We start from the raw sequence: 21,872 nt of genomic DNA on the forward strand, positions 1-21,872 counted from the left end.
TCCTCAATTTCAAATGTCTCAATTACTTCCACAAACTTTGCCCAACAATAGAAATCATCATCAAAGCATGAATAATACGACGAAGTCATAATAATCACAATATAAGACTCACTGGCATGCTTGACCCCAATGTATAGATACTCGTCACCATGCCTATACTTCATACTCGATAAATACCATATAGCAAATAGGACTCGACTCCTAATCCCTCAAGCTAAGGTTAGACCAAATACTTACCTCGATGCCACGAACACAATTCAAGTCTCTACTATCGTTTTACCTCTTGATTCTACCTCCAATACGCTCGTATCTAGCCACAAGTTACTTAATTACATCAATAAATGCTAAATGAATCAATTCTAATGCATGAAAATGAGTTTTCTAAAGTTTTGCCCAAAAAGTCAAAAATTGCCCCCGGGCCCATATGGTCAAAACCCGAGGTTCGAACCAAAACCCGATTACCCATTCCCCCAAGAACTCAAATATATAATTTATTTTGAAATCGGACCTCAAATTAAGGTCCAAATCTCCAATTTTTAAAATACCTAGATTCTACCCAAAACACCTAATTTCCCTAATGAAAATCATTGATTTTGAGTTGAAATCATGTGAAAAGATGTTAATGATTGAAGAAAACTAATTAGAAATCACTTACAATCGATTAGGAAGAGAAGTTGCCTTTGAAAAATCACCCTAAAGAGTTTATGTTTTGAGAAGATGTGAAAAATGGTTGAAAATGCGTCTAAGTTATGAACTTACAGGTTGCAGGTATCGCAATTGCGATCAGATTCACAATTGCAAACCCAGGATATGCTAAGCTCGCATTTGCGAAGCAATTTTCGCATTTGCGAAGTCGGAATTGCAAACAAATAATCACATTTGCGATGACAGGCCCAAATGGGGAGCATCGCATTTGTGAAGGAAAATCTCGCATTTGCGAGGAGGGGCTGGCCTGGGCTGTTTTGCATTTGCGACTCAGCCTTCACATTTGCGAGTGCAAAGCCTGCAGGCCTGCAATGAAACAACATAAGTCTGCAACTTTCCAAGTCCAAAATCCACCCCGTGGCCTATCCAAAACTCACTCGAACCCTCGGGGCTCCAAACCAAATTTGCACACCAACCTAAAACATCATACGGATTCGCTCATGCATTCAAATCACTAAAATAACATCCACAACTATGAATTTAGCATCAAAATCATGAAATTTCTTAAGAACTTCAAATTTTCCAATTTTCTCAAATACGATCCGATTCACGTCATTTCAAGTCCGTTTCTTATCAAAATCCATAGACTTATCTTAAATCACATATAAGACCTGTACCGGGCGCCGGAACCAAAATTCAGGCCCGATACCATCAAGTTTTAAACACATTTCATTTCCAAAACTCATAAATAATTCCATAAACAATTTTCTTTAAAAATTGATTTCTCGGGCTTGGGACCTCGGTTCCGGCATATGCCCATGTCCCATATTTTCCTACGAACCTTCCGGGACCGTCAAATCACAGGTCCGGGTCCGTTTACCCAAAATGTTGACCGAAGTCAACTTAAATCCGTTTTAAAGTCAAATTTCATCATTTTTCATAGATTTTCACATAATAGCTTTCCGGCTACGTGCCCAGACTGTGCATGCAAATCGAGGTGATGCCGAAAGAGGTTTTTGAGGCCTCGAAACACAGAATTTACTTTTAAAACAAGTGATGACCTTTTGGGTCATCACATCCTCCACTTCTAAAACAACTGTTCGTCCTCGAACGGACAGAAGAAGGAAGTACCTGAGTCGGGTAAAAGATGGTGATAACGGCTTCGCATATCGGACTCGGACTCCCAGGTCGATGCCTCAGCGGGCTGACCTCTCCACTGAACATGAACAGAAGGAAAACTCTTCAATCTCAACTGACGAACCTGCCAGTCTAGAATAGCTATCGGCTCCTCCTCATAAGACAAGTCCTTCTCCAACTGGACAGTGTTGACATCTAACACATGGGATAGATTGTCATGATATTTCCAAAGCATGGACACATGAAACACTGGATGCACGGCTGATAAGCTCGGCGGCAATGCAAGTCTGTAAGCCACCTCTCCCACTCGATCAAGAATCTCAAACGGACCAATGAACCTAGGGCTAAGCTTGCCCTTCTTCCCAAATCTCATCACACCCTTCATAGGCGACACTCGAAGCAATACTCGCTCACCGACCATGAGCTGTACGAACCTTGCGGTCGACATAACTCTTTTGCCTGGACTGAGCTGTACGAAGCCTATCCTGAATGATCATGACCTTGTCCAAGGCATCCGGTACTAGTTCCGTACCCAACAACCGAGCCTCTCCCGGCTCAAACCATCCAACTAGCGACCGACACCGCCTACCATACAATTCCTCATAAGGAGATATCTGGATACTTGACTGGTAGCTATTGTTGTAGGCAAACTCTTCTAAAGGCAAAAGCTGATCCCACGAGCCTCCAAAGTCAATGACACAAGCTCAAAGCATATCCTCCAAAATCTGAATAGTTTGCTCGGATTGCCCGTCCGTCTAATGATGAAATGTTGTGCTCAACTCAACCCGTGTGCCCAATTCTCGCTGAACTGCTCTCTAGAAATAGGAGGTAAACTGCGTACCTCGATCCGAAATGATAGACTCGAGCACACCATTAAGACGAATAATCTCCCGGATATAGATCTCAGCTAACCTCTCGGAAGAGTAGAAGACTGCCACAAGAATGAAATGTGCTAACTTAGTCAACCTATCAACAATAACCCACACTGTATCGAACTTCCTCTGAGTCCGTGGGAGTCCAACAACGAAGTCCATAGTGATATGCTCCCACTTCCACTCAGGAATCTCAATCTTCTGGAACAAACCACCAGGCCTCTAATGCTCGTACTTAACCTGCTGACAATTCAAACACCGAGCCACATATGGAACGATGTCCTTCTTCATTCTTCTCCACTAATAATGTTGCCGCAAATCCTGATACATCTTCACAGCGCCCGAATGAATAGAGTACCGGGAACTATGGGCCTCCTCTAAAATCAAATCTCGAAGTCCATCCACATTAGGCACACAAATTCGACTTTGCAATCTCAAAACTCCATCATCACCTAAAGTAACCTGCTTGGCACCTCCGTGCTGCACCGTGTCTCTAAGGACACACAAATGGGGATCATCATACTGCCGATCACAGATGCGCTCCAATAAGGAAGAACGAGCGACTGTGCAAGCTAACACACGACTGGGCTCAGAAACATCCAACCTCATGAACTGATTGGCCAAAGCCTGAACATCCAAGGCAAGCGGTCTCTTACCGACCGGAATATAAGCAAGACTGCCCATACTGGCTGACTTCTTACTCAAAGCATCGACTACCATATTGGCCTTTCCCGGATGATATAAGATGGTGATATCATAGTCCTTTAATAGCTCCAACCACCTTCTCTGCCTCAAATTTAGCTCCTTTTGCTAGAACAAATACTATAGACTCTTGTGATCCGTGAACACCTCACATTCCATGCCATATAGATAATGCCTCCAAATCTTCAACGCGTGAACTATGGCTGCTAACTCCAAATCATGAACCGGATAGTTCTTCTCATGAATATTCAACTGCCATGAAGCATAGGCAATGACCTTGCCACCTTGCATCAACACCGCACCAAGTCCAATACGAAATGCATCACAATAAACTGTATAAGGCCCTGAACTTGTAGGTAAATCCAATACCGGTGTCGTGGTCAGAGCTGTCTTGAGCTTCTCAAAGCTCGTCTCACACTTTTCCGACTATCTAAACTGGACACCCTTCTAGGTCAACCTGGTCATCGGGGCTGCGATAGATGAGAACCCCTCTACAAACCGACGATTGTAGCCTGCCAAACCCAAGAAACTCCGGATCTTTGTAGCTGATACTGGTCTAGGCCAGTTCTTGACTGCCTCAATCTTCTTCGGATCAACCTGAATACCCTAGACTGATACAACATGACCTAGGAACGCAGCTGAACTCAACCAGAACTCACACTTCAAAAACTTGGCATACAACTAACTATCCCTCAAAGTCTGAAGAACCACTCTAAGATGTTGTTCGTGCTCCTCCCGGCTACGGGAATAGATCAAAATATCATCAAATAAAGACTATCACGAACAAATCCAAGTAAGGCCTGAACACTCGGTTCATCAAATCCCTAAAAGCTGCTGGGGCATTTGGCAAATCGAATGACATCACCAGGAACTCATAATACCCGTACTGAGTGCGGAAAGCTGTCTTAGGGACATCAGATTCCCTAATCCTCAACTGATGGTAGCCAGATCTCAAGTCAATCTTTGAAAATACCTTGGCACCCTGAAGCTGATCAAATAAATCATCAATCCTTGGCAGCGGATACTTATTCTTGATTGTAACCTTGTTCAACTACTGATAATCAACACACATTCTCATCGATCCGTCCTTCTTCTTAACAAACAACATCGGTGCACCCCAAGGCAAAACACTAGGTCTAATGAAACCTTTTTCAAGCAGGTCTTGTAACTGCTCCTTCAACTCTTTCAACTCAGGTAGGGCCATACGATACGGTAGGATAGAAATGGGCTGAGTGCCCGGAACCAAATCAATGCAAAAGTCAATATCCTTGTCGGGTGGCATACCCGGAAGGTCTGAAGGGAATACCTCAGGAAACTCACGAACAACGGGCACAGAATCAATAGAAGGAACCTCAGCACTAGAGTCACGAACATAGGCTAAATAGGCCAAACACCCCTTCTCAACCATATGCCGAGCCCTCATATAAGAGATAACACTGGGGGTAGAATGACCAGGAGTCCCTCTCCACTCTAAACGAGGTAAACCCGGCAAGGCTAAGGTCACAGTCTTGGCATGACAGTCCAAGATAGCGTGATAAGTTGATAGCCAGTTCATCCCCAATATGACATCAAAATCAACCATGTCGAGAAGAAGCAAATCTACATGAGTCTCAAGACCCCTAATCACAACTATACATAAACGATGGACTCGATCTACCACAATAAAATCACCCACCGGTGTAGATAAATAAACAGGAGCACTCAAAGAATCACTAGGCATAACCAGATACGGTACAAAATAAGATAACACATAAGAGTACATAGACTCTGGATCAAATAAAACTGAAGCATCTCTGTCACAAACCAGAACAATACCTGTGATAACTGCATCGGAAGCCTCAGCCTCGGGCCTGGTTGGAAGAGCATAACATCAAGGCTGGGCCCCACCACCCTGAACTACATCTCTGGGATAGCCTGCTGCTGGTTGGCCTTTACCTTTAGCGGCCAGATCTCCACCTCTAATACATCTACCTCCACCTCTAGCACCTCTACCCCCACTTCTAGCTAGTTGGGCGGGCTGTGGAATGCTCAGTACCTGAACCATGGCATGGGAACCTTGATGTTGAGAGCTACTCGGTGCTCAAGGGCAAAACCTAGCTATGTGACCCATATCACCACAAGTGTAACAAGCTCTCAGATGCTGAGACTGCTGACCCTGACGACCTGAATGACCGCCCCGAAAACTCTGAAGTGGTGGTGCATTGATAGGAGCTGGTGGTGCACTGTAGGACTGCTGCTCAGAATACTGCATATAGGAACCACGACCACCTGAAGCACCGTGAGAAACCTGAAGTGCTGACTGAAAAGGCCTAGGAGAATGGCCTCTACCATACGAATCTCTGCCTCTAGACGAGGTACCACTGAATCGGCCTGAATGATGAGGCCTCTTGTCAGACCCCTGACCACCTCCCTGCGATAGAACCATCTCAACTCTCCAACCACATTGGCCGCCTCTTGGAAAGAAATCTCGCTCCCAGTTTGCTTGGCCATCTGAAGTCGAATCGGCTGAATAAGTCCCTCAATGAACCTACTCACCCTCTCTCTCTCTCTCTCTCTCTCTCTCTCTCTCTCGGTGGGAAGTATGATAAGAACATGATGGGACAAGTCGATAAATCTGGTCTCATACTGAGTAACAGTCATAGAACCCTACTACAGACGCTGAAACTACCTCCGATAGATCTCTCTCTGAGTAATAGGGAGAAACTTCTCCAGAAATAGCTGAGTAAACTGCTCCCAAGTCAAAGCTGGTGATTCGGCTGGTCTAGCCAAGAAATAATCTCTCCACCAAGTCTTGGCGGATCCAGACAAGCGGAAAGTAGCAAAATCGACCCTATTGGTCTCCACTATCCCCATGTTCCTGAGAACCTCATGACAACTGTCTAGATACTCCTGGGGATCCTTAGAAGATGCACCACTGAAAGTAGTAGTGAAGAGCTTGGTGAACCTATCTAACCTCTACAAAGCATCGGCAGACATAGCTGCTCCATCACCGGTCTGAGCTACCATGCCCGGCTGAACTGCTCCAACTGGCTGAACTGCTGGAGTCTGAAACTGGGGAGCTACCTGCTCCGAAGTGTGAGTAGCAGGAGTTTGGGCTCCTCCTCCAGCCTAAGAGACGGCTGGGGCTACAGGAAGCAAGCCTACCCGGGTGACACTCTCCATAAGGCCCACTAGACAGTCCAGAGCATCCTGGAGTATTGGGGTAGCAATAAACCCCTCTGGGACCTAAGCTGGGCCCATCAGAACTGCTGGGGCCGGAACCTCATCATCAAAGTCAACCTGAGGCTCCGCCGCTGGTGCTGCTGCTCTGGACTGAGCTCTACCCCTACCGTGGCCTCTAGCACGGCCTCGGCCTCACCCTCTGCCCCTCGTAGGAGCTGCTGCTGGGGGCTCGGGCTGCTGGTCAGTTGATGAGGAAGCGCGTGTTCTCGCCATCTGCGAAAAAACAGAGTAAAAATTCAATTAGCATTGAGAAATCAAACCGCACGACAGGAAAGAATAAATGTGAAGTTTTTCCTAACTCTGTAGCCTCTGGGGATAAATACAAATGTCTCTGTATTGATCCCTCAGACTCTATTAAGCTTGTTTGTGAAATGTGAGACCCATGTAACCTAGAGCTTTGATACTAACTTGTCACAACCCGGATTTCCCACCCTCGGGAGTCGTAATGGCACCTACTAATGCGAGCTAGGCCAGCTGACTGTTTGAACAAATTACCTTTTTATAAATTTTATATTCTTTAACAATTATAAGTTCGGCGAAGTAGTGACGAGGCTAGGACCAGACTACCAAATAAACTTGTGCAATTTAACTATATACAGTGGAAAAGAATAACAGTAATATACAGTCAAGTATGGGAGGGGTAACATGCTGCGGGGGAACTATCGATTTAGAATAGAAAGACAACAGGTAATTGAAAGAAACAACATATCTCAGATATCAACAAAGAATCAAAAATCAATAAGTGCACGACATCACCCTTCGTGCTTTTACTCTCGTCCTCACCAAAACAATCAAGTAATGAAATGTGTACGACATCACCCTTCGTGTTTTCACTCTCGTCCTCACCAAAACAATCAAGTAATGAAAATGTGCACGGCATCATCCTTCGTGCTTTTACTCTCGTCCTCACCATATAATCAATATAATCGGCACGGAACTGTACATCGTGCGGCATGGCATCACCCTTCGTGATTTACTCTCTTTCCTCACAAATCATATACGACATCACCCGTTGTGCTTTAATACTCTCTCACCAAAACAATACACCGCATCACCCAAAAAACAATCACAAACAATAGGGCGGGGGAATAAATGAAATTACAATAAGAATCTCGGCAAGGGAACAATAGTTCAACAATCAAGTCCCGGCAAAAACAACATCAAAAGAAGCATCAACATCCCGGCAAGGGAGATAACATTAAAAGCAACAATATCCCGGCAAGGGAGGCCATGCAATAATTCTCTTCTTTTTCTCACTTTTACTTCACAACTCGAGCCAATGCTCCAAAAGGTTCAATTACCACTTATACTTTCACATTTCATAGTACAACTTGAGCCAACGCTCCTCAATGTTAAAATTTCTCAATTACTTCCACAAACTTTGCCCAACAATAGAAATCATCATCAAATCATGAATAATAAGGTGAAGTCATAAGAATCACAATATAAGACTCACGGGCATGCTAGACACCAATGTATAGATACTCGTCACCATGCCTATACGTCGTACTCGACAAATACCACATAGCAAATAAGACTCGACTCCTAATCCCTCAAGCTAAAATTAGACCAAACACTTACCTCAGTGCCACGAACACAATTCAAGTCTCTACTATAGCTTTACCTCTTGATTCCACCACCAATTCGCTCGTATATAGCCATAAGTTACTTAATTACATTAATAAATGCTAAATGAATCAATTCTAATGCATGCAAATGAGTTTTCTAAAGTTTTACCCAAAAAGTCAAAAATTGCCCCCGGACCCACGTGGTCAAAACCTGAGGTTCGAACCAAAACCCGATTGCCCATTCCCCCACGAACTCAAATATATAATTTGTTTTAAAATCGGACCTCAAATTGAGGTTCAGATCCCCAATTTTTGAAAAACCTAGGTTCTATCCAAAACACTCAATTTCCCCCATGAAAATCATTGATTTAGAGTTGAAATCATGTGAAAAGATGTTAATGATTGAAGAAAACTAGTTAGAAATCACTTACAATCGATTAGGAAGAGAAGTTGCCTTTGAAAAATCGCCCTAGAGAGTTTATGTTTTGAGAAGACGTGAAAAATGGTTGAAAATGCGTCTAAGTTATGAACTTACAGGTTGCATGTATAGCAATTACGATCAGGATTTACAATTGTGAACCCAGGCTCTGCTAAGCTCGTATTTGTGAAGCAATTTTCGCATTTGCGAAGTTGGAATTGCAAACAAACAATCGTATTTGCGAAGGAAAATCTCACATTTGCGAGGAGGGGCTGGCCTGGGCTGTTTCGCATTTGCGACTTAGCCTTCGCATTTGCGAGTGCGAAGCCTGCAGGCATGCAATGAAACAACTGAAGTCTGCAACTTTCCAAGTCCAAAATCCACCCTGTGGCCTATCCAAAACTCACCCGAGCCCTCGGGGCTCCAAACCAAATATGCACACCAACCTAAAAACATCATACGGACTCGCTCGTGTATTCAAATCACTAAAATAACATCTACAACTATGAATTTAGCATCAAAATCATGAAATTTCTTAAGAACTTCAAATTTTCCAATTTTCTCAAATACGATCTGATTCACGTCATTTCAAGTATGTTTCTTACCAAAATTCATAGACTTATCTTAAATCACATATAAGACTTGTACCGGGCACCAGAACCAAAATACGGGCTCGATACCATCTAGTTTTAAACACATTTCATTTCCAAAACTCATAAATAATTCCAGAAAATAATTTTTTTAAAAAATTCATTTCTCAGGCTTGGGACCTCGGAATTCGATTCTGGGCATATGCCCATGTCCCATATTTTCCTACGGACCCTCTCGGACCGTCAAATCATGGGTCCGGGTCTGTTTACCTAAAATGTTGACCGAGGCCAACTTAAATCCATTTTAATGTCAAAATTCATCATTTTTCACAAATTTACACATAATAGCTTTCCGACTACGCGCCCAGACTGCGCATGGAAATTGAGGTAATGCCGAAAGAGGTTTTTGAGGCCTCAAAATGTAGAATTTAGATGACCTTTTGGGTCATCACAAGTATTTAGTTAATCAATTTAAAGAAATACTTTTTGTTTACCCTTAAAAGGATAACAATTGAATTTGTACGTGGTTTGAAGGATATGTGGATAGATTTAATACAAGTAATGAAGAATGTTAGATAAATGAATTAAAGATGAAATCAATAACAAAACCAGTTGTAACGTTAAGTCCGGGCTCGGATTTTAGCTTAACAACGGTTTTACCCTCGATCGGGCCCTCGATTCGAAGCCAAATGTATATGGAGAACTATGGATAAAATAAGAACCTTTAAATGGCTATAAAGCAGAGAAATAAGTTTATGTTGCTTTGATATGCATGTTACAATATGTCTATTGAATAAGAAACCTTCCCTTTGTATAGTAGGGGAGTTTTACCCCTAGTACAATTCTAAAAAAGGTAAAAATCCTTCTTGTACATCAATTACTGATACGCTGCCGGCATCAGGCAAGATCCGCGCCGTGATATCTGATTGGGTGCGGATATCACGACCCTCTGTTAGTTGTGTGCAATCGTTTGTAATGTTTTTCGAGGTCTTCGAACTTGTTCCGGGTTTGGGAGGTGTTGTCTCATCAGGACCGGTGGCGAGCACCCTGTTCTGGCCTCGAACCAAAGAGTTCTCAGATTCGGTCTCTATCTCGTACATTCGTACTTTGTCTAATTTACCGAGTACTCGGGGTGTGTGCTGACCCCGAGTTCACCCGTATAGAGATAGTCCCATTATTTCTCAGAGAGTAGGTTTGCCAAAACGATGGGAAACAATAGATATACCCCGGTCCCTTCCTTCGTACGTTACAACCGATATGATGAAGAAGCAAAAATTAAATGTCCCATCAGTCGCTTCGTTCTGACTTCGGACACGTGTCAACCATCGGCTGGTCGCCTCTGAATATGAAACATTGCGTAATGATTACATTTTCTCCTATAAAAGCTTTTTGTACTTCTTCCACTTTCCGATCTTAGCTTTTATCTTCGAATTTCTTAGCATCCACCAACTCATTAAATCTTCATCTCTTTACCTTTAATCTTCAAATCTTCATAACTATTCATAAGTTTCTACCTAGATCTTCATCCTACCTTCAAACCTTCATATCCCTTCCTTCAAACCTTCATATCTTTAGATTACGATGGCCAAGACTTCCAAATCAATTCCTCAATAGGCTACCTCTGCATCTTCTCACCCGGCCACAGGTACCGAGGCGGCTGTTCCTGAAGTAGTTGCCCTCGAGATGGCCGCTCCCGAAGTGGTTGCCACCAAAGCGACCCCAGATCCCCCCATGAAAAGCTTTATTCCCAGGGGCTGTTCAATCGCAAATGACTTCAAAGTCGAGAAGGCCTCATCCAAACAAGACGAGGTGAAGGGGCATCGAGATATATATGCTCTGTCACTAAAGATACCCTCCCCATTGTCTGAGAGGACTGTAAATAAGGAGGTAAGGACGTGGTAGTCATTGGGCCTGAGGATGATATCACCACTCATGTGGAGGGGTATTTAAGTGTTTATACTTATCCATTTACACTGAGCCCAGTAGACCCAGTTATTTTGGACTTTTGTAAGAGATACGAGGTGTGACTTGGGCAAATCCACCTATCTCTTTGGAGGATTATGATCCTCTTCCATTACTTTGCGAATAACATCGAGTCTCCTCGGTTCACCCTCGACCACCTGCTCCACTTTATAGTCCCCAAATTTTCTGAGGGGGATTAATCAAGATCACTCACCGGGCCAACAAGGCCTCCTTTTCAAGCATTAACGAGGATTGAGACCGAGGCTAGCAGGGGCAGTTCGTTCGGGTGAATACCAAAGATTTTATCCCTCCCGAGTTTCTTCCATTCCCTGAGAAGTGGAATGTATCTGGTAAGTTTAATCTTTCCTTAAATGTTTAGTCTCCTCTGTTTTCTTTCTTACCATAAGTATTTGTGATTGTGCAGCTGTTGATAGGGTTCCCAATACGGTTCCCCGGCTCAAGGAGTGGATCGAGGGTATCTGCAAGCAGGTGTCGTATTTTGAGCGCTCATGGCACAAGCTTTCGAAGGGCCGGTGGGAGGCCTGTTGGTAAGATCTTCTTAGAATTGTTATTATTACGCCCCAAACTTACGTAACGCTAACCCTTTCTCTTTCCTTTGAAGGTTTGCCTAAAACCACCGAACTTAGGCTATTGAAAGGGGGCGAGGATGAGTCCTTAACCATTGATCCCTCTGTTGCGGGGTAGCCCCAGGTTTCGGCGGAGGAGAAGAAGAGAAAAAGGAAATCCTCGGGCTTAGAGGGGTCCGAGGTGAAGATAAAAGGGGGGGGGGGGACCCAGGCTCGCAAGCCCAAGAAGAGCATCAACTCTAGAGTTATTGATTCTAACTCACTTCGCCGGCTCAGGGATGAGTCTGAAGAAGATGACATCTTTGTCGCTCACAGATCAACCCCTACCAAGGAGCAGGCGGTGGTCGAAGGAGAGAGCCGTGAGGCCGATCTCCCCCCGACTAGAGGGGCTGAAATGGAGAGGGGGCTGAGACCTCCTTAGAAGCCGCTTCTGTACCGAAAGAAGTGACAGATGTGATAAACATCATGGAGACACCCTCTTACACCGAGTCCATGTTTGAAGATGCCCAAGTGGGCAAAAAAAATCAAGTGAAGGAGCACGAGGTGCAGAAGACCCTTTCCACTCCTTCTTCGAAGGCATGGATATGCCCATATTTGAAGATTTTTCCGGGCTGGGCCATCTAGAGATACCAAAAAAGGACGTGCCTTCAGGAGCTGACGGGACGGGCACAAGCCTAAGATTAGTAAAGCAATTCCCTGCGCCAAGCGCGTACCCCGAGCGTAAGAGGACGATTGTTCTCACAGTCCTAGAGGATGCCCGAATCATATCCGCTCTAGTTGGCGTAGCCAGCTACCTCCGATGTCTGGAAACTGAGGAGGACCAGACAAAGATAAATGAGGTGGGCACGTCAAGTCTCTTCAATGAGGCACAACATGCATTGAACTGGGTAAGGTTCTAACACCTTCAAACTCTCCTTATTAATCACTTAAAGTTCCCTTTAATGTTTCTTACTTAGTTCCCTTTCTTTACAGGTGCCAGTTCTTCACCACGAGAGCTTCCTTCGGTACCTCTTGGAAACCAGCCAACTTGAGTTCAACCTCAAGGAGCATGCCCGGAAAAAGGATATGTTCAAGCTCCTAAGTGAGCAATAGGACGAGGTCATCAAGGACCTTCTGGCCGAGCTGGACAGGGCTCAGAATGAAGCTTCAACCCTGAGGCAGGAACATGCCGACCTAGTTGAAAGGTAAAGTTCTTTGAAGTTAAAAACGAGGAGCTATTCGTGGTGACTAACAACAAAACCTCACAGGTCCAATAGAAGATCGACCTGATCGACCAACTCCAAGCTGAGATGAATGAGGTCCAAGCCATCGTCGATGGAAGGAAAAGAAAAATGGACCGGCTGGCTTCGAAGAAGGAAACCGCCAAGGCGAAGCTGGCATCAGTAGAGGTCCAACTCCGGGTGGCAAAGGAGAAAGCTGACAAGTGGTCTTAGTTGAATGACGACCTTCGAGCACAGCTAAGCTCAGCTGTCACTGAGTGGGACGCCCTCGATAGAGAATAAGAGGCAGTGAAGTCCAAGTTATATACAACATAAACCGATGACGATGAAATGGTGGCCCAATACAAGGCCAATGTGGAGGCAGCTGAAGTCTGCCTGAAGGCAAAGGCCTAATATATGAAGCAGTTATCTCGAAGAGAGACCCTCGAGGAGATCCAAGCTCGAGGGTTTGACGTGTTGACCGAGATCGAAGAAGCCAAAAAATTCAAGTCTGAGGTGAAGAAGCTTTACGAGCCCGAAGATACCGAAGGCTCTTAGGTTTCTGAGGGTTCGGGGGATCAGAATGTTCCGACGGCTCTGGCGAAGAGTCGGGCCCTGGTGAATATTAGACGTAGATGCCTTTTACTTTTTTAGTATTTGGTCTTATGTACATTTTTTGTTTATTTTGAGGCCATTTTTATTGGGACTTTGTAAGTATATTCCGGAATATATATATATATATATATATATATATATATATATATATATATATATATTTTCCCTTTCTGGCAATTTCAGGTCTTTACTTTTTCAGCATCTCTTCATAATTTTAATTTTGCAAAGTTTCTAAAGCCTTAACATAGAATCAAATATTGTTATAGGGCGTCCAATTTTTAGAAGTCCGAACGGAGCCTGACTTTGATACACCTTTTTTTGCTCGAGGCTTTGAAAACTAGGTGTGACCAGAAGTTTTTTCAAGTTGCTTAAGTGATTTTTAGATGATGCTTTTGCTGAGGGTATCCTTTTAGCAGGTTTCAAATTTTTATAAAGGCCTTAATTTCTGATTATGAGCTTCGAACGTCTCCGAGCCATTTTTAGGGCGACCCTAGCTTTTTGTATTTAGGCACCGCCTAATAGATTTTGTGCCTCCGGGATTTAGTAGCCCGGATCGTCCGAACATTTTTCGGGCGATAGTCCCAGAGTAGGGTAGCTCTTGGGCTCGATAATTCCCCAATAGGGGTAACCCTTAGGCTCGATAGTCCCCAAGTGGGGGTAGCCCATAGGCTCTTAGGATTCGAAATTTAAGAGGCAAGAAAATGTGTATTAGCAAGGTGGAACTTCCTTTTATTTCTATGTGTAAAGTACATGATCGAAAATGCGTAAAAGCTTGTATCATGGCTAAAGTGGACTAAGTGGGCACGGTTCATATAGATGTTTGGCCCTTACAATGAATCCTAATCACCGAGCCTTAGCTCCTAGAATACATGGTTTTCTTTTTTCCTTGCTAAAATCCTTAATCCGAAGGTAATGGCTGCCAATATTCGAGGTCGAGTTTGAGAGGGCTCGGATACTGTTGATGTTAAATGAACGCCCATTGAATCTGGTTTGAGACCGACCTTCGAATATAAGTTTGCATGTTTTACTGTTGCCTCATTCAAAACCTTGCCAAAAAATCCATTTTGGGACAAAGCCGGTTCAAGGGAAAAAGAGTGTAACACATGCTTTCAGACCTAATAGCAACATCCATACTTGGCCGTTGCATGCAAGTGCTAGTCCAGTTTATAACATGATTAAAGAGTATTCAAGATCATACCTTAGCAGTAGTATCGCTTTAAGTGCATAACGTTCCAATTATTCGGTAGTTGAACATCGTTTCCCACTTCGAGTTTGTATGAGCTTTTATCATAATTTCGATGACACGATACAATCCTTCCCAATTCGATCCCAGCTTACCCTCATTCGGGTTCCAGGTGTGTAACACACCAAGTCCCCGATATTGAAATGTCGGAGGTTGGATCTTCGGTTATAGTATCTCTCTATCCGCTGTTTTTGGGTGGCCAACCGAACTAAAGGTGCCTCACGTCTTTCATCCAATAGTTCCAGGCTCGTAATCATGGCCTTGACATTTAACTCTTCGGTTGCATATTAGAACCTGAGGCTCAGTTCTCCCACCTTGACTGGTATTAAGGCTTCGGCCCCGTAGACCAACGAAATGGAGTGGCCCCGGTACTAGACTTCGAGTTTATACGATATGCCTATAGGACTTTGGGCAAGATTTCCTTCCATTTTCCTTTGGCATCGGTCAACCTCTTTTTTAGGTTTTGAAGTATAGTCTTATTTGTTGACTCTCCATGTCCGTTCCCACTATGGTGGTAAGGTGTTGATAGTAATCTTTTTAATCTTGTGATCTTCGAAGAATTTGTTTACCTTTCTACCAATGAATTGCCTCCCATTATTGCACACGACTTCGGGTGGTATCCCAAATCGACATATTATGTGGTCCTAGATTAAGTAAATGACTTCTTTCTCCCGAACCTTTTCAAATGCTTGAGCCTCGACCCATTCGGAAAAATAGTCAGTCATGAATAGTATGAATTAAGCTTTACCGGGTGCCCATGGCAGGGGACCGGCGATGTCCGTCCCCCATTTCATAAACGGCCATGGGGACATGACCGTGTGTAGTAGCTCTCCTGGTTGATAGATCATTGGTGGGTGTCTCTGGCAGCTGTCGCATTTTTGTACGAAGTCCTTCGCATCCTTCTCCATTTGGGTCCAATAATATCCTACCTTGATTAATTTCCGAACCAAAGATTCTACCCTCAAATGGTTTTCACAAGTTCCTTCGTAAACTTCTCTCACGGCGTACTCGGTATCTCCCAGTCCCAAGCATCTGGCTAACGGGCCGTTGAACGCTCTTCTAAACAGTGTCCCTTCGACCAAGCTAAATCTGGTAGCCTTGGTAGCTCTCGATTCTTTAGGATCTGAGGGCAGCTTTCCAGTTTTCAAGTAGTCTATGTACTTGTTCCTCCAATCCCAGGTCAAACTCATTGAGTTTACTTCAGCATGACCCTCTTCTATCACTGACTTCATGAGTTGTACGACTGTTCTCGAACTAAATTCATCATCATCAACCGATAACCCCAAGTTAGCCAGAGAATCAGCCTCACTATTTTGATCACGGGGTACGTGCTGTAAGGTACAAAACCTTGAATTGATGCAGCATTACCTGTAACTTGTCTAAATACCTTCACATTCGTTCCTCCTTTACTTCGAATGTCCCATTGACTTGATTTACCACGATGAGGGAATCACATTCTTCGACCATCTCGGCTCCAAGGCTTTAGCCAATTTGAGACGTGCAATCACGCCTTCATACTCGGCCTCATTGTTATTCAATTTCATAGTTCTAATAGATTGCCTAACTACGTTCCCCATAGGAGGCTTCAGCACGATGCTGAGCCCAGACCCTTTTGCATTCGAGGCACCATCCATTAAAAGGGTCCAAATTCTCGAGGTTGTCCTCGAGGCTAACAATAATTCTCTTTCGACTTCGGGCACTAAGGCCGATGTAAAGTCGGCCACAAAGTTGGTCAAAAATTGAGATTTTATAGCGGTTCAGGGCCGATACTCGATATCGTACCCGCTGATTTCGACGGCCTATTTGGCCAACCGGCCCAAGAGCTGGGGCTTGTGCATGATGTTTCTTAGTGGGTAAGAGGTCACGACACATATAGGGTGGCATTAAAAATACGGCTATATCATTTACCGGCTATTGATGTTTAGCCGCTGAAGCCAGGGTCGGTAAATCCTTTAGCGGCATTTATCACAAAAGCTGGTGAAAGGTGTTACTTATTGCTGCTAAATATCATTTGATTTAACGACAATTGTTTGCGACAATTATGATGGCTGCTAAATCCAAGCTAAAGTGGCTACTAATGCTCTTTTAATGTCCATTTTTATTGCCGCTAAATTCAAAAAAAAATGTCGCTAAAAGTCCATATCTTTAGCGGTAATTATTTTGTGGCAATAAGAATGGCTATAATATCCCTTCTGAAAACGTATTAGTATGCCCTTTTAGCATCCATTTTAATGTCTAGTAAATTCAATTAAATTGCCGCTAAAAGTCATCTTTAGCAGCAGTTATAATGGCTACAATATCTCCCGTGGAAACATCTTAATTTGCCCTTTTATCGCTCATTTTTATAACCAATATATCCTGTTAAATTGGCACTAAAGTCACAAGCTATAACGGTAATAGTTTAGCCACCATTAATAATAGCTACTACATTGCGTTCAAAAAGGTTCCAAATAACATAACATATTAATATTAATTCATAAAAACATAATGTATCTCATTAAATCTTAACAAACAAAAGAAAGTACTAATCCAAAATATTAATATCACAATAACTTAAAAACAAACTTATATTGTTTGAAGTAAATAGCTAATGTCATTATATGACTAATCCCAACGAATAATAGTCTTCAAATAATTTTTGCAACTCTTCATCATGTTGAAATCTTCGACCAACTAAATTATCGATCATCAGACTGTATGACCTGAAATTATAAAATAACTATGTCAATAGATGAAATATATGACACGGTAGATGTACGCATAAGCATGCAAATCTTTTTCTTCTACTAGCCATCACTAAATATAAGAGGAATGCAAGACAAAGATGATCACACCATTGTAGACAGCAAAAATATATAAACTTGATGCAATCTTTGGCGGGATTTAACTTAAGAAGAAGTTGTAGTTCTTCTATAAAATTCATTTTTGGTGATGTCAAAACACTGGCCCCAGCTAAAGTTTTTTTAACAGTAGAACAACAGTTCATTTTTTGGTCTCAAAACCAGCTCAATCTTTCAAAATTTCCCTGTTCCATTTATAGTGAATTACCAAAGTTATATGATTGAGCTGCTGCAATTTTATGAAGGAAAGAGATATAATAAGTTTGAAAGATATGTAAGTAATATTTAACAAATGAATAGATGAAATCTTTTTACTTAATTCAGAGAGCAACAAGTAATGGATGACCGTTTCAAAAAAGTCAAGGGTAACTGATGTAGGGAACATAGTTGGTGCTGACTTTGTTCTTTGTAGTGAGCATAGTTGATGTTGTCATCATAGTTTTGATTTATGAAGACTTAATAGAGAAGTGTATTATAAATCATTAGGTCTGAGACAAAATAAATTATGGTAAAGCTAATTGATTTTATTTATTTATTTTTTAACTTTTTCAATAACCCTTGGTGCAAGTAATGCTTCTATCATTCTTTTGGCCACTACCTCATAAGTAACATGGTTTTTCCTAGTATGTCACGCACAAGAAAGCAGAAATGAGGGAAGATAATGAGGAAACTAATGCTAGAGTGGCATGGTTAAGCATAATGTCCCTTGGTATATGCTTGGCAGTTGCAGGTCTGCAACTATGCTATCTGAAGTCCTACTTTCGGAAGAAAAAGCTAATTTACATTTGACAAATTTTTCCATCACATTGATGTAGCTTATAGAATAGATCAACCACAACTTTTCATCTTATACGCCATAAGATCTAAAATTCTTTCTTCTCTTCACTTGTATCCATTTGTTGCTTCTGCAATGGACTATTTTGATCCACAGTGAAAAAAAAGTCGGAGATCATATCTTCTGTAAGTGAAACTGCTAGTGCTCTATGTTCAGGGAACAAGTGTAATCCAAATGTATGTCATTCTTCTACTTTTAATTGAACTAATAAATGTTATTAATTGAGACCACACCATGTAGTCCAGTTACAAATGAGTCTTTATTCCAAAATTTAAGAAGTTAACCATATCTTTAAGGCATCTTAAATTGTTTTAAGTTACACCAATAAACAAGGTCTGTTACACTTTAGGACTTCAACATATGACTAGGCTCAATTGCACCATGAAAACATCTGTGATTTTCTCCCTATCCTTTATCCCTACAATGTTTGCGAGGATTCTAAACCAATTCTTGTGCAAAGTCATTTGTGTCTTCCTACCAGCCACCTAAGGTAAGCTTTTGGGAAATTTACCTAGCTTAGATCCAAGGATATCTGCCAAAGATTATACATTTTGCCACATCATTTACAGGGTATAATATCCTTTTAGTCATATTATGTGCGGGTGAATTTTTAGTAAAGGACTCCATAGTTATTGGAACATTTGGAAATATCTTCCTTTATAACTCATGGTTTAGAGTTTTCAGTAAGATTTAAATAACCAAATCAGCTCATCTGTTTCCTCGAACTTGGCGGACAAACTATGGATCCTATCTAGTAAAGGAAGAAGAATATATTCCAGCGAAGATATACTAAGATAAAAAAAAGATTTCTTAATGATCTACAGTAAGAAAAACTCAAAAAGTAGAGCGCTAAAGGATAAAGATGAGTAGTACCGTGAGAAAGTGAAGTGTTTTCAGCAACACTAGGTATCCTTGATGTTAGTTCTGGAGTTGTCGCAATAATTCCTAGAAAACTAGCAAGCTTTCGACCTTTTTCTCGAACAGCTTGGTTACGATTATTAAACGGCACATCAACTATCTTCCCCGGAGGAAGTTTCCAAATATCTTTTAGTATAGTAGGCCCATGAAGCTTTCTTGGCTCTGAATTACCTAGAATGGAAAACTCGAAGGTCATCAAATGACAAAAACTTATATGGTTAAGCATTTGAGAGATGCTTTAAAATCTGTTAAATAACAATATCATGATAAAACAACAGAGAGCAAAAACAGTATATGTTTCAATACAAAATATATGCCAACAGGTAAGTGTTTCAAAAAATATGGAGATGTTGAAGATTTGTTACATCAATGCATCAATTAAGCTATAGATGGATCATATTAAGCTCACTATTCTCTAAATGGTAGGTACTCAAGATGTGAGAATGTTACAGGTGAAATTTGGACATGAAATAAATGAAATCTTCATCTATCAATTAATAGTTCTGTTTCACTTTGGATAATATAATTAATTTGTTCTTTCACTTGAAATATTTTTTAGTTTACTGTTCATGTATATTAATTAATTTGTTCTGTTGAACTTTGCACATTCACTAACCACTGACAACAGTTTTATTTCACGGCACCATGGCCTCTTAACTATAATCCCTTTACACCAACAACCATTCTAATAATGCAAGGATCAAAAGAGACCAACTAAGTATTCAGATGCTATATACATAAGTTTTAGCATTACAACTTACAGCCTTGTTCAACAAAATCCTTCTATTCCAAAAGCTGTGATACATCAAAGTAAACAGAAATATGCGCAAGTAGAAAGTTTATCAGTAGCATTGACAGCTCACTTAGATACATCAGATTTGCAACTATATACTGTGGTACACAAAGGCAGTTGGAACTGCAGTCGCAATAGAAGTTTCAGATACTCTGACAACAGTGATAGGGGATATGCAATTTACCACCAGAAGTGAGGAAATTAGATTTTCTTATATGAAACATTGACATAAAAAGTACAAATTATGAACTCATCATACACCTTTCATGTGTGAAACAACTTCAATCACAATACAATTCTAAGAACCCCAATTTGGAATGTAAAACAACATCAATCAATGGTGAACTTTTCCATCTAATAAAATAAGTAACTTAGTTGTTTGCCTCTATTGACATATTTTTTGAACAACTATATCTCTTCATACTCAAATTGTAACTCACATGTTTGCCTTTATTGATAGTTTTTGGAGTTTTGAGTGGATAGTTCAATGAAGAATAAGCTTAGATAATATTGTTTCCTCTGTGTTTTCTTTTTTTGGATAAAAATTCTGTACCCAACAGAGATAGTACTCAAACTTGCTTGTGCATATATACTTTAAAAATTATATATTCTATCTCAACTAAATTTTCAAAAAAATAAATTCTAAGTATACATTGTTGTGATATATTCCCGGCGATAAATTCCCTAGATCATAAAACAATAGAGGAACATCGGAGGAATCAATTCAATCAATCGACTATCAATCTAACAACAGCCAGATATCACAAACGATTTAGCAAACACAAAAAAAAGCTATACTTTTACAAATTCCAAAACGCCATAAGTGGATATCAAGAACCATAAATTATACCTGGTGAGCAGAATATTTGCCGATAAAAGAAAAAAGTGAAGGAGAAGAATCATTTTTGCAGCAATCTTGAAACCTACAAGAAAAGAGAAGTTGAATACGGATGAAAAAGTTAATTCTAATACACTAATAATAAAGCATAAATTGGTAAATTCGTATGAGGGGAGGAACTTGAGCAACAATGATTAATTGCAATTATTGTGCAAAAAAAGAAGACAAAAAGATAGGCAGGCAGTCACGGAATACTCCAAGAGCGCCGAACTTTTCTGGATCAGTTACACCTTTCACCGTAACTTGCCTGCAACCACCATATGTGGTGTTTCTCATTGTAAAAAGTGAACCACTAATGTAGGAAATTTGGGAAGAGAGGAAAAAACATCTTTGAAGAGCAGTTGGCGATTGATTTTTTGGTTAAAAAATTTATTGTAAATTGATTTCTAGCAACCTGCTGGGTAAGAAAGGAATTTACCTGGGAAAGAAGAAAAAGTTACGTGGGATTTGGGAAGAAGATACACAGAGTTGTGGCAGGCCGGAGATTGTGGCAGGCCGGAGATTGTGGCAAGCCGCGGCAATTTTGTTAACCAGCGTCCAGTGATAGGTTTTCGTAATGTTATCTTTTTCTTATTTTGGTAGAATTCGTATTATTTTCTAATTGGAGGAAATAGCTAATTCTGGTCCAAAAATATTGGAGGGAAAGATTTTATTTTACTTGTATGGAGGGAAAGTTAAAATAATAAAAACTTGATTTCAATGAGTGATTTTTAGTGGTAATTTTCTTTTTATTGCCACTAAAAAATATCTTTTACCGGCAATTAGTCATGTGCCGCTAATATTTCAGCTTAAAGAATCTGTTAGTGGCAATTTTCATATTGCCGCTAA

General features: G+C 41.3%; 1 long non-coding RNA gene across 1 annotated transcript; it reads right to left on the minus strand.

Annotated features, from left to right (window-relative positions):
- Positions 1–17,200: 17,200 nt before the first annotated feature.
- Positions 17,201–21,648, minus strand: LOC107820780 (uncharacterized). Its single transcript, XR_001655986.2, has 4 exons — positions 21,463–21,648; positions 20,997–21,069; positions 19,309–19,524; positions 17,201–17,462 (listed from the first exon to the last, which is right to left on the minus strand). It is a non-coding gene; the product is annotated as an uncharacterized LOC107820780 (long non-coding RNA).
- Positions 21,649–21,872: the final 224 nt, after the last annotated feature.

This window comes from Nicotiana tabacum, chromosome 6 (assembly GCF_000715075.1).
Source record: "Nicotiana tabacum cultivar K326 chromosome 6, ASM71507v2, whole genome shotgun sequence".
Taxonomy (NCBI): domain Eukaryota; kingdom Viridiplantae; phylum Streptophyta; class Magnoliopsida; order Solanales; family Solanaceae; genus Nicotiana; species Nicotiana tabacum.